The sequence below is a fragment of the Chlorocebus sabaeus genome, chromosome 12 (assembly GCF_047675955.1).
Source record: "Chlorocebus sabaeus isolate Y175 chromosome 12, mChlSab1.0.hap1, whole genome shotgun sequence".
Lineage (NCBI taxonomy): Eukaryota > Metazoa > Chordata > Mammalia > Primates > Cercopithecidae > Chlorocebus > Chlorocebus sabaeus.
The window spans coordinates 1,563,694-1,574,177 of record NC_132915.1 but is presented as its reverse complement, the minus strand read 5'-3'; positions in this window follow the sequence as shown (position 1 = coordinate 1,574,177).

The window sequence follows — 10,484 nt, the reverse complement described above, 5'->3', positions numbered from 1 at the left end:
CTTCAGCCTCCCTGCCCTCCTGTCTCTGCAGTCCCCGTCGTATCAGGTATTCTCTTTCTTCCTCACAAAGGCCTCCTCCTCTGTGGCCAAGAGCAGCGTCCGCAGCACAGCTGTTATTCCTGGACTCGCTGTTACCACTCTCATGTAGGCACTATTTCCTGGGTTCCACGTCTTTTTCCTTCATTTACTGGAACTTCTTTTTGCTGGAACTTTCCTGCTTGATTACTCCTAGACCAACAACCCAACAGGTGCTGGTCCAGGCCCCAGACATACGGAGAAGAATGAAACATAATCCCTGCTGATGGGGAAGACATGTGAAAAGATACATAATAACAGGTAAGTGCGCTTATGTGCTCTGTGAGCAGGACAATGACATCTATTCGTGGGATCAGGCAAGGCTTCAGAGTAAAGATGACACCGGGTTTTGCAAGAACACTGAGTGTTTGCTCACCGGAGACGTGGAGGAAGGCAATTCCAGGGAGAAGTCACCGCATAGGCAAATGCGCCAAGGCATGACAGAGACAGCTAGCAGAACGGTGAGCTCAGTGACGCTGAAGCATAGAATACGTTGCGTAGGTCAGGGCTCAAGCTTAAAGAACCAAGCATGTTTCCAAAGTTGCACACAACCCATTTATAAACTGCTGAGCATGTCTTATTTGCAAGTTGTGAGTGACCTAAGCAGGTCTGTAGAAGTGGACGGAGCATTTAAAAACCCGAACATTTCTGCCCAGAAAATCAGGTCTCTTCCATTCTGATTGCCAGTCTTTCAGTCCCAATTCAGACAGAGGAAGCAGAAGGGTTTCCATCAGATCTACACAGCACTCAAGGACAAATTGCTTGAGTTTTCTCAAGAGATAAAGACTTTTTATTACAATGTAACAAAGTATAATTGGTTTAGTTAATCTAGTATGCAAAATCTTGGGTGTTCTTGTGCTATGAAATGTTACGATTCAAAATAATGTAGGCTCTCTCTAGCACTGCAAACCTCCCCTGCCTGAAAGTGCTAAAATGTTTCTTACTTAGACTCACACTTCGCTTTTCCTTCAAAACACAGAGCTTGCCCAAGTCACCGAGGGTAAAGACCTTCCTACCCCTTTCCCACCTTTTTGGATTATTGGGTTTTTTCTATATTTGTCACATTTCTAAGTGCTTCAAAGGGGGCTGGGGCAGACATAACCTCACCTCATAGACTCCTTCTGGCTCCACATCACAAGTCTCCTGGGTGTTTTTACATTATTATTGGTTGAAACATTTTAAAAATATCTTTCCTCTATAAATGTGTGTGTGTGTACAGCTTCCCTGTCTCCCTGAAATGCCCATTTATAGGTAGGAAGTAGCCAGTTGCACAACTGTTTTATGAGAAGCTCATACCTCAGAAAAACTACGGTCGCACCCCTTCCTATGAGAACCCAGAAAAAGGTTCTTTATCCTCGCTGTCTTTTCAAATCGTTTTTGCCATTATAGATCCAGGTGTTCCAGTGATTTTGTCAGGATAGCTCTTTAGAAAAGAAGAATCAGGGAGGAAAAGAGCCAGTTAAACGGGTTGAAGGAACTGTGGGAAGGTGTGTACGTGAGTGGGGCGGGGGGAGGGGGCCTCACACGGATAATATTTGAAATTTACCTCTAAACTTGAAACCTAGTTGACAGATGTTGTTACGGAAATTCAAAAGTATTGGGTTTCATTTGTTTGTTTCTAGCGGATATCACAGGAGCACCGGTCAGATGCTGGGTGTTTGCCGGACAAGCGAGCCAGAGGAACACGAAGGCCCAGCCATCAAGCAGCATGCCAGACCTTGGGGCCCCTAGACCAGGAGTCCTTCAGAGGGGCCTGCCACACTCCTCACGTTTCAAAATGATTTTCCACCCTGAACATTACACTGTCTGTCAAGTTCAAAGAGCCTTCGTGTTTTGTTTGAAACAGGGTCTCGCTGGGTCACCCAGGCTGGAGCGCAGTGGCACGACCTTGGCTCATTGCAGCCTTGACCTCCTGGGGTCAAGGGATCCTCCCACCTCAGCTCCCTGAGGAGCTGGGACTACAAATATGTTCCACCACACCTGGCTAATTTTTGTATTTTTTGTAGAGATGGGGCTCTGCCCTGTTGCCCAGCCAGGTTGGTCTTGCACACCTGAGCTCAAGAAATCCTCCTGCCTCAGTCTCCCAAAGTGTTGTGATTACAGGTGTGAGCCACTGTGTCTGGCTGCAGAAGATTTTCTTTGATTCAGCCCATCTCACTATGGTTTTCTTTCTATAAAAACCCCAGCATTCCCACTAAGGATGCTTGTTGCTTCTGGAAAGGAGTATTAAAGTATCAGTCTTCCTTTCCAAAGTTCAAACCCAAGCCAATGTCCTTCTGGAATCATTTCTAGATGTGTGTGTATGTGTGTACAGACATATATATGTATATAAGTATTTACATATTATGTGTATATATTAAAATGTATATATTTACTCACATATAGGCATGTATACACATATAGTACAAGCACATGCATATCTATGTATATGTATTTACATTTCTGTTTGTGCCTCATTTTTTCTTTATACTAGAAAAATGCAATATTGACAAAATCAAAAATAAATTGGTGTGTGGTTCTAGATGCCACAGCAGTGACCGCAGGCATTTAGGCATTTTGTAATGGCCACTGGTCATCTCTCTAGGCCTGCCACCGTTTGGAAGTGAGTAATATTATACAGCTCCAGTTACAAAGCCATGCACTTGACTAAATCCTCATGTGGCAGAGAGAAGCCCTCTGCCAGGGGGAGAAACCCAGTCCCATGATCAAACCCCTGCTGGGCTGATCAGTTACTGGCGGGTCCTCCTGCACGCTGGCTGGGGTGCCGTGGGGTGTCCTCCGGGACAAGTTCTCAACTGCAGCGGCACCTCGGAGTCATGGAGAGCTTCCAAACATCCTCCTGTTGGGGTCCTTCCTTTATGGGGTCCCCTCTGATGGGAGTGGGTGGGGCTTGGCTCAGGGATTTTGAAATGTGACTCCTGTGTTGAGCCCAAACTGGGAACCCCGGCAGCAGGGTCATTGGTATTTGGGGACACAAAGAAAGAAGGCAGCCTGTCTTCTCTTTTCCCAGAGGTGGAAGGCGGTGGGGAGGAGCAGGAGGGGCATGCACGGTGCCCCTGGAGGCCACCTGCCTGGGCTTGCTCCGGGCCAGCAGCCTCGGAGGCTGTGTGGAGGCTGCGGCCGCACATCTGGTCCTGAGCACTGCACAGACTGTGGAAATCCTGTAAGATAAGCCCCCAGGAATGAAAAGAAGGCGGTCTACACTTTCTGGGTCCCAGCGCCAAAGCAGGAGGTCCCAAAACCGCAGGGTGGGGGCGGGATCACTTGCGGACACCAAAAGCCAAAGGCCAAGAGGACTCTGTTTTAGCAGATTAATTTATAAGAAAAATATCAGAAGCAAAGGCACACATGGGAATATTGTTATTGGAAAGAACATTTTGCAAAGGAATTTTTATAAATGGAAACTGCTTCAAGTTCAAGCCATATTTAAAAACACAACCACATGGGTGGCAGGAAAGAGGGTACCAGCTGTGTTCAAATATTTTCCTAAAGGGATGGACACCCAGCCCCCCTCAGCTGTCCCCAAAGGGCGCAGGAGGGTCTGTGGATCTTGCTTACTTTGGGGGCCCCGGACTTGGCCCTTGGAGGCCTTGGTGACCCGGTGAGGATAGTAAAACATGGTAGCTGTTCCTGGAGCGCCTTCTCCAGAGATAAAGACTGTTCTTCACCAAAGATGATTCCAGGAAAGTTCATTTTGGAAATGGAGAGGAGAAAAGTATGTACGAATCGCACCTGAGTGCAGATTTAAGTCCATGGTATTTGCCCAAAGAATCCCTCAGGAAATCTTTCCCTTCCTTTGACCCACAGCAGAATAAAGGAGATTAATTTTGGGTGGACGGTTGGTGGCAGAACTTGAGGGAATTTCGGAAAACTGAAGAAAATAACTACTTGAATAGACCAGAAGTGAAGGTTTGCTGTGGTGTGCAGCCCAAAATCTAGTTCAGGCCACCTCCTGTGACATTTTTAAAAACTGCTGTGTTTGACACAACCTTAGGCCTGAGAAAACTTTACTTTCCTAGAAAAGCACATTTTCGTGGAAACCCGGCATCCTCCCCAGCACTCAGCTGCAGGAAGTCGGCCTTGGTTCCCCGTGGCATCTGCAGAGCAGTGGCTGGCATGGGGCACGCCCCCCGAGCACATCCGTGCATAAAAGAGGGGAGCACCTCTCCTGTGAACGCCAGGGGAGCAGTTCTGAGGTAGACAAAAGACCCTTAATACACATTTTCCCCCAAATTAATCATCTCGGTTCCAGGAAACAAAAACAGACTTTTTTGGACTTATTTATTGCATCATAGCGTATCAATGTAATCAGTAGAATCAATACCGTTCCTCTTATTACTAACGATTAACACATTGTGGGCACACGCGATGGACTCAGGCGTTGCTGGAGAAGATTTGATTCACGTATTATTTTAAGTCTGTTTTCTATTGCTTATAGTAGAATACCTGAAACTGGGTAATTTATAAAGAAAAGGAATTTATTTCTGACATTTCTGGAGGCTGCGAAGTCCAAGTGCACCTGGTGAGGGCGCTCTTGCTGGCGGGGGCTCTGCAGGGTCCCAGGGTGGTACAAGGCATCCCATGACGAGGGGCTGAGAGCACCAGCTCAGGTCTCTCTTCCTCTTCTTATAAAGCCACCCGTTCCACTCCCTAATAATCCACCAGTCCATTGACCCAGTAATCCATTCATCCATGAATGAATTAACCCATTCAGGAGGGCAGAGTGCTTATGACCCAGTCACCTCTCAATGCTACCACACTGGGGATTCAATTTCAAAAGGAGTTTGGGAGGGGACAGATATCAAGACCGTAACACATGTACGAACGCATTGTTATCCTCCAAACTGTGTAAGAACTCCTATGCCCATTTCAGAGATGGGGAAATGGAGGCACAGAGGATTTAGTAACGACACTCGGCTAATGAGTGGTGAAATGGAGACCCCAGCACAGGCAGCCTGACCCTAGGCTTTGTCCCTCTAGCCACTCCCGCCTGTCCACTCCGAGGTTGTTGAGTGGATGCCCACAGATTTGCCTGCTCACGCCTTCCCTCCGGATGCCCTGCTATGCTCCAGCAACATGGTTCCATGACAGCTTCGATAGTATCACCTGGCCCTGCCCCTGCCCCTGCCCATGGTTCACTGCTCTACAGACAAGCCCTGAACCCATTGTTAATGGATTCTTTCCCCAATATATTTCAACTTGAAACTACACAGGAGACAGGGTCTATTTCTCGCCGATAGTTGTAAAATCTGGAGCTGTTGGGAACTGTATTTGCCACCACAGGGAGGAATGCACTCCACAGCCAGACAGAAGGAAGCCAGAGCTCCAGAGAAACAGGAAGCAGAGGCGAGGAGAGTCCTGGGGCATGGAGAGTCCTGAGGAGAGTCTGCTCCGCTTCGTACAGTGCACAAGGCTGCCGCCTTCCTGCCACTGGGATTCACAATCACGGTAGTTTCTCCTTTTGGCTGAAGCTAGTTTGAATGGGGTTTCTGTCACTTGCAACCTAGATAGTTCTAACTAGTTAGAGGCAGAAACTCCATTCTGAGCCCCAAACCAAGGATGTCAGAGTCCTTTTGTCCTTTTCTTTTTCCTGCAAAGAAGGCCTTCATCCAGAGAGCGATGTTGGCCTCCCCTGCAGGGTCTTCCCCATAAAGCCAGGAGCGGTCAGGAAGACTTCACGCCTGTGTTGTTACTTCAACCACTTCCAAAGATGGCTACATCCATTTAGCCCATGATTCCTTGTGACGTGACTTTGCCACGACTTCCATCAGGAAGTGGAATCTGTTTCCCCTCCTCTTAAATTTGGGCACGACACGTGGCTTGCTTTGACCAACAGACTGCATCCGAGGTGGGGTTATGTGATCTCCAAGGCTCGATCTCCAAGGTCCAAGTTGACCTTGGACCTTTCAGCCCAGCTGACCCTCCAGCTGAATGCAGCCATGTCAGTGAGCCCAGGTGAACCAGTGGAGAAACCAACCTTCAGAATCAAGAGTGATAATTGATTGTCGTCATCGTAAGTCTCTAGGTGTTGAGGTGGTTTCTCTCATAGCAGTAGACAAGTGATACACCTGGCAGTCACTCCGGCCTGGGAGAACGGGCATGTCAGTTGCGCAACGTGACTCTAACTGGCCAAAGCTCCGGGTGTCATGAGTGCTGGTGCAGCAAAGCTCCCTTGCTGGAAGGAGGGTTCTGGGTGAGCTCTGGGTTTTTGCATAGTGAGCCCAGAACCACACGGCTCTGCATTCACTCTTCCAGGCCCACTAGTGCTCTTGCTTCTGGTGAAACAGATCCAGGTTTAATTATTAGAAGTGGCCAAAAACACAGGCTATGTTATACTCCCAAATCTGGAGTTTCTTGCATACAGCCAGGTGTTTGGAATTGTCACAGACTTTATACCTTTTTTCCCGGTTACACCAGTTAGTCCAAGGAAGGCCTTTCTAACACTTCGCTGTTCCTCCCCCTAGTTATTGTTGGGGAGTCACGGGAGTTCAGAGCTGCAAGGCAGTAAGACACAATAGAGTAAAACTCGTTTTACAAGAGAGAGGGAGTGTCTTGGATGACTTGAGACTCGGAGTTGGTGGGATGTGGAGTTGGGTGTTGGTTCCCAGGGGGGCCTCTGTGTGCTCTGGGCAGACAAAACCATCTTAATTGTGACTAAGTTCTCAGGGTCACATAAACTGGAGTCCAGTTGTCTGTCCTGAATTTCCTAGGACTCCACTCAAAAGAACTTAAGCCACAAGTGATATTCAAAAATGTCCGAAGGACTTGGGACCCTCTGGGAAACGGGAGTGCAAAGAATCCCCTGAGTACGAACCTTCCCCAGGTGAGGGAGGCCTTCAGCACACTGGGTGGGTGGGACACGGGTGTGCCGTGAGAAGGGAGTGGCACATCCAGGCTCAGATATCTCCTTTACAGCTCCCTGAAGACATCAAGCCTCCCTCACCAGGGAGCCTCACTCCCATGGGGGCTGGGAGACAAAATGGGATGAAATACAGCATCTGGGCTCCAAGCACAGGGCCGTGGGAAGGGGTGTGTTCCCGGCCATGGGGAGATAGGCAGTGATGGCAGGTAGAGACGGAACCGGCTCTCCTGGGGGTCAGGGGAGTCAGGGACTGAGGGCAGGTGGCTGAGGCATGGAGGTCACTGTGAGTGGGACCTGCAGGGAGAAACTGGGCCGTGACACTGAACCGCCTGTGTAGAGCTTGAGCAGTGGGGCCCTGACTTCAGTGTAGACTAACACAGAGAGGTGGGTGGGCAGATGACGAGCCCATGCAGAGCAGAGGGCTTATGGGATTATTTACTTATATATGTGCACACACAGATGTGTATACTGTATTCACACACACAGTCACACACACACTCAGGACTCCAGGAGACACAGTAAGAGAGGGCTGATGCGCCACCTCAGGGCGGGTGGGGATTCCAATCGAATTGTTCCAATGACTCTGCTTGGGACCTGCAAACTGAAAGGCCACAGGGGATATTTGGAGAACTCATAGATGAAGACATGAGGACTCAGAGCGGTGAAGTGACTTATCAACAAGAGGTTTCGAGGCCATAGGAGATTGAGGCTGCTGCCGGCTGTGATCACACCTTTGCATGCCAGCCTGGGTGACAAAGCAAGGCCCTGTCTCAAGAAAGAAGAAAGAAAAAGAAAGAAAGAAAGAAAGAAAGAAAGAAAGAAAGAAAGAAAGAAAGAAAGAAAGAAAGAAAGAAAGAAAGAAAGGAAGGAAGGAAGGAAGGAAGGAAGGAAGGAAGGAAGGAAGGAAGGAAGGAAGGAAGGAAGGAAGGAAGGAAGGAAGGAAGGAGAGAAAGAGAGAAAGAAATAAAGAGAAAGAGAGAAAGAAAGAAAGAGAAAGAGAGAGAGAGAAAGAAAGGGAAAGAGAGAGAGAGAAAGAAAGAAAGAGAGAGAGAAAGAAAGAAAGAGAGAGAAAGAAAGAGAAAGAGAGAGAGAAAGAAAGAGAGAGAAAGAGAGAGAAAGAAAGAGAAGGAGGGAGAGAGAGAGAGAAAGAAAGAAAGAAAGAAAGAAAGAAAGAAAGAAAGAAAGAAAGAAAGAAAAGAAAAGAAAAGAAAAGAAAGAAGGAAAGAAAGAAGGAAAGAAAGAAGAGGCTTGCAGGCCCAAGTGGCCACTGCCTGTTTGGTAGGGAAAGTCACAGTGGGACACAGCCGCACCATTGGTCATAACAGCATTGTCAGGAGAAGGGCAGCACCTGGGTCCATTGTGATCTTTGTTCCTGAGGTAGAGCATTCCTTGCCCCTTCTACCAGGAGCACAGAATAAGGGTGAGGGTGAAGCCCAGTGATGGTTCTGAGTAGATGTCATCGAAATAAGGGAGACTTGGAGCAAAGGGTTTTAGAGACTGTGTACCTTACGGCACCCAGGGCCGAGGACTTCACGAGGGCAGCCTTAGGCTCCCACACTGAAACAATGGCTTGGCGTGGAGTCAGTACAAAAGCATGGCCTCTGTGGGTTCCCTAAACAAGCATGTTTTAAGTTAACTCGTTTCCAGTAATAACGTGCAACAACTTCAACTTTTGCTGATGCAAGCTTTTCTGGCGGAGGGAGCGGGACATGACATAATGAACATGAGAAACTTACGAAAAGCTTCTAGAGAAGATGTGATCCAATCTTTGGCAACACTGATTGGATCCAGAGCTTTGTAAAACCAAAAGCACCAGAAATCTCTCCACCTCTATCCATCACAAATATGCAAGACGGGGGAGCAAGAAAGATTTAAAGAGAGGAGAGGAGGAGGGAGAACAATGAAACAAACCAAATGGCTTCATAATCTTGCAGCAGCTGCTTCAGAATCTCTAGGAGTTGACAGTCCCCAGGAATCCAGCGACCAGTCACCCAAGCGCATCCTGGAAGGCAGGGACGGCCCAGGAGCAAATAGAGGTGGAAGTGCTGAGCTAGGCAATTGCATCTGCACCCAGGAGGCTAGTGGCCATGCTGCACCTACACACAGGGCTCCGTCTGCTTCCCTGAGGCTGCTGCAGAATGAGATGTGGCTGGCTGTGCTGATTTGCAAAGCCATCGCAGCCATGCTGTTCCTTCACTAGCCACCAGCAGCCTCACAGGGACTGGGGTCCAGTCTCCCTTCCTCTCTTCCTTCCTTTCTTCTTCATCCTCCAAGAAAGCAAATGGTGAGTCACAGGAAAGGACTCTGTAACTTCAGAGAGAGCATTTCAGTGGGCGTCAGTCCGTCTGAGAGAAGTGTGGGTGTGAACAAGGAACTTCCAAACTTTCCTTTTAAACCAACCAATGCCACTTTTCCAATGAAATATTCATCAAGGCAAAGGGGAAACATTGTGGTTGAGGGACCAGGAGGGGGAGCAAGGAGCCTACTCGGGTGGCTGTGACAAAGCACCACAGACAATAGAAGTTCTCTGTCTCCCAGTCTGGAGGCGAGAGCCACAGGATCCAGCATCATCAGGGCTGCTCCTCGTGAGGCCGTGAGGGAAGATGTCTCCCCTTGACTTGTAGTTGGCCGTCTTCTCCCTTCACATGGCCTTCCTTGTAAGCATATCTCTGTGTCCACCTTTCCCCTTTTCATAAGGACACTGGTCACGCTGGACGAGGGCCCACTCTAGTGACCTCACCTTCACTTGATGACCTCTGTAAAGCCACTATCCCCAAAGATGGTCACATGCCAAGTTCCTCAGGGTGAGGACTTCATATGAGGAGCACAGTTCAACCCACAACAGAGCCTTTCCTGCTCGGATCCGTCCCCTCTGAGGGGGGCTTGTAGGACAACACAACGGAAATGTTCCTGAGCTGTGAAATGGCCAACAGAAAGATGGCAGAGAGGCTGGAAAGGACGAGACACACAGAGATGCAGCCACAGGTTGATGTCCAGGGAAGAAGCACCTTTAAAAGGCACCACATCCTTAGGGGCAAGGGCAGGGCCTGGGCTGGGGACTGACTGTGGCAGTTTGTTTGTTGGGGGAATAAGTGAGACTAAAGGTACCATCTTCAAGTGAGAGTAATCAAACAGTGTGTCCCTACCACAAAGATAAACTTATAAATCAGCGAAATAGCATTGAGAGGTCAGAAACACACCCTGTGTTCTCTCTCTTAGATATAGATAGATAGATAGATAGATAGATGACAGATACATAGATGATAGGTATAGATAGATGTTTGAAAGATGACAGATACATAGATAATACAGATAGATGCTAGAAAGATGACAGATACATAGATGATATAGATAGATAGATAGATAGATAGATAGATAGATAGATAGATAGATAGATAGATGCTAGAAAGTTGACAGATACAGGCGGGGCACAGTGGCTCATGCCTGTAATCCCAGCACTTTGGGAGGCTGAGGCAGGTGGAATACGAGGTCAGGAGACTGAGACCATCCTGGCTAACACGGTGAAACCCCGTCTCTACTAAAAATA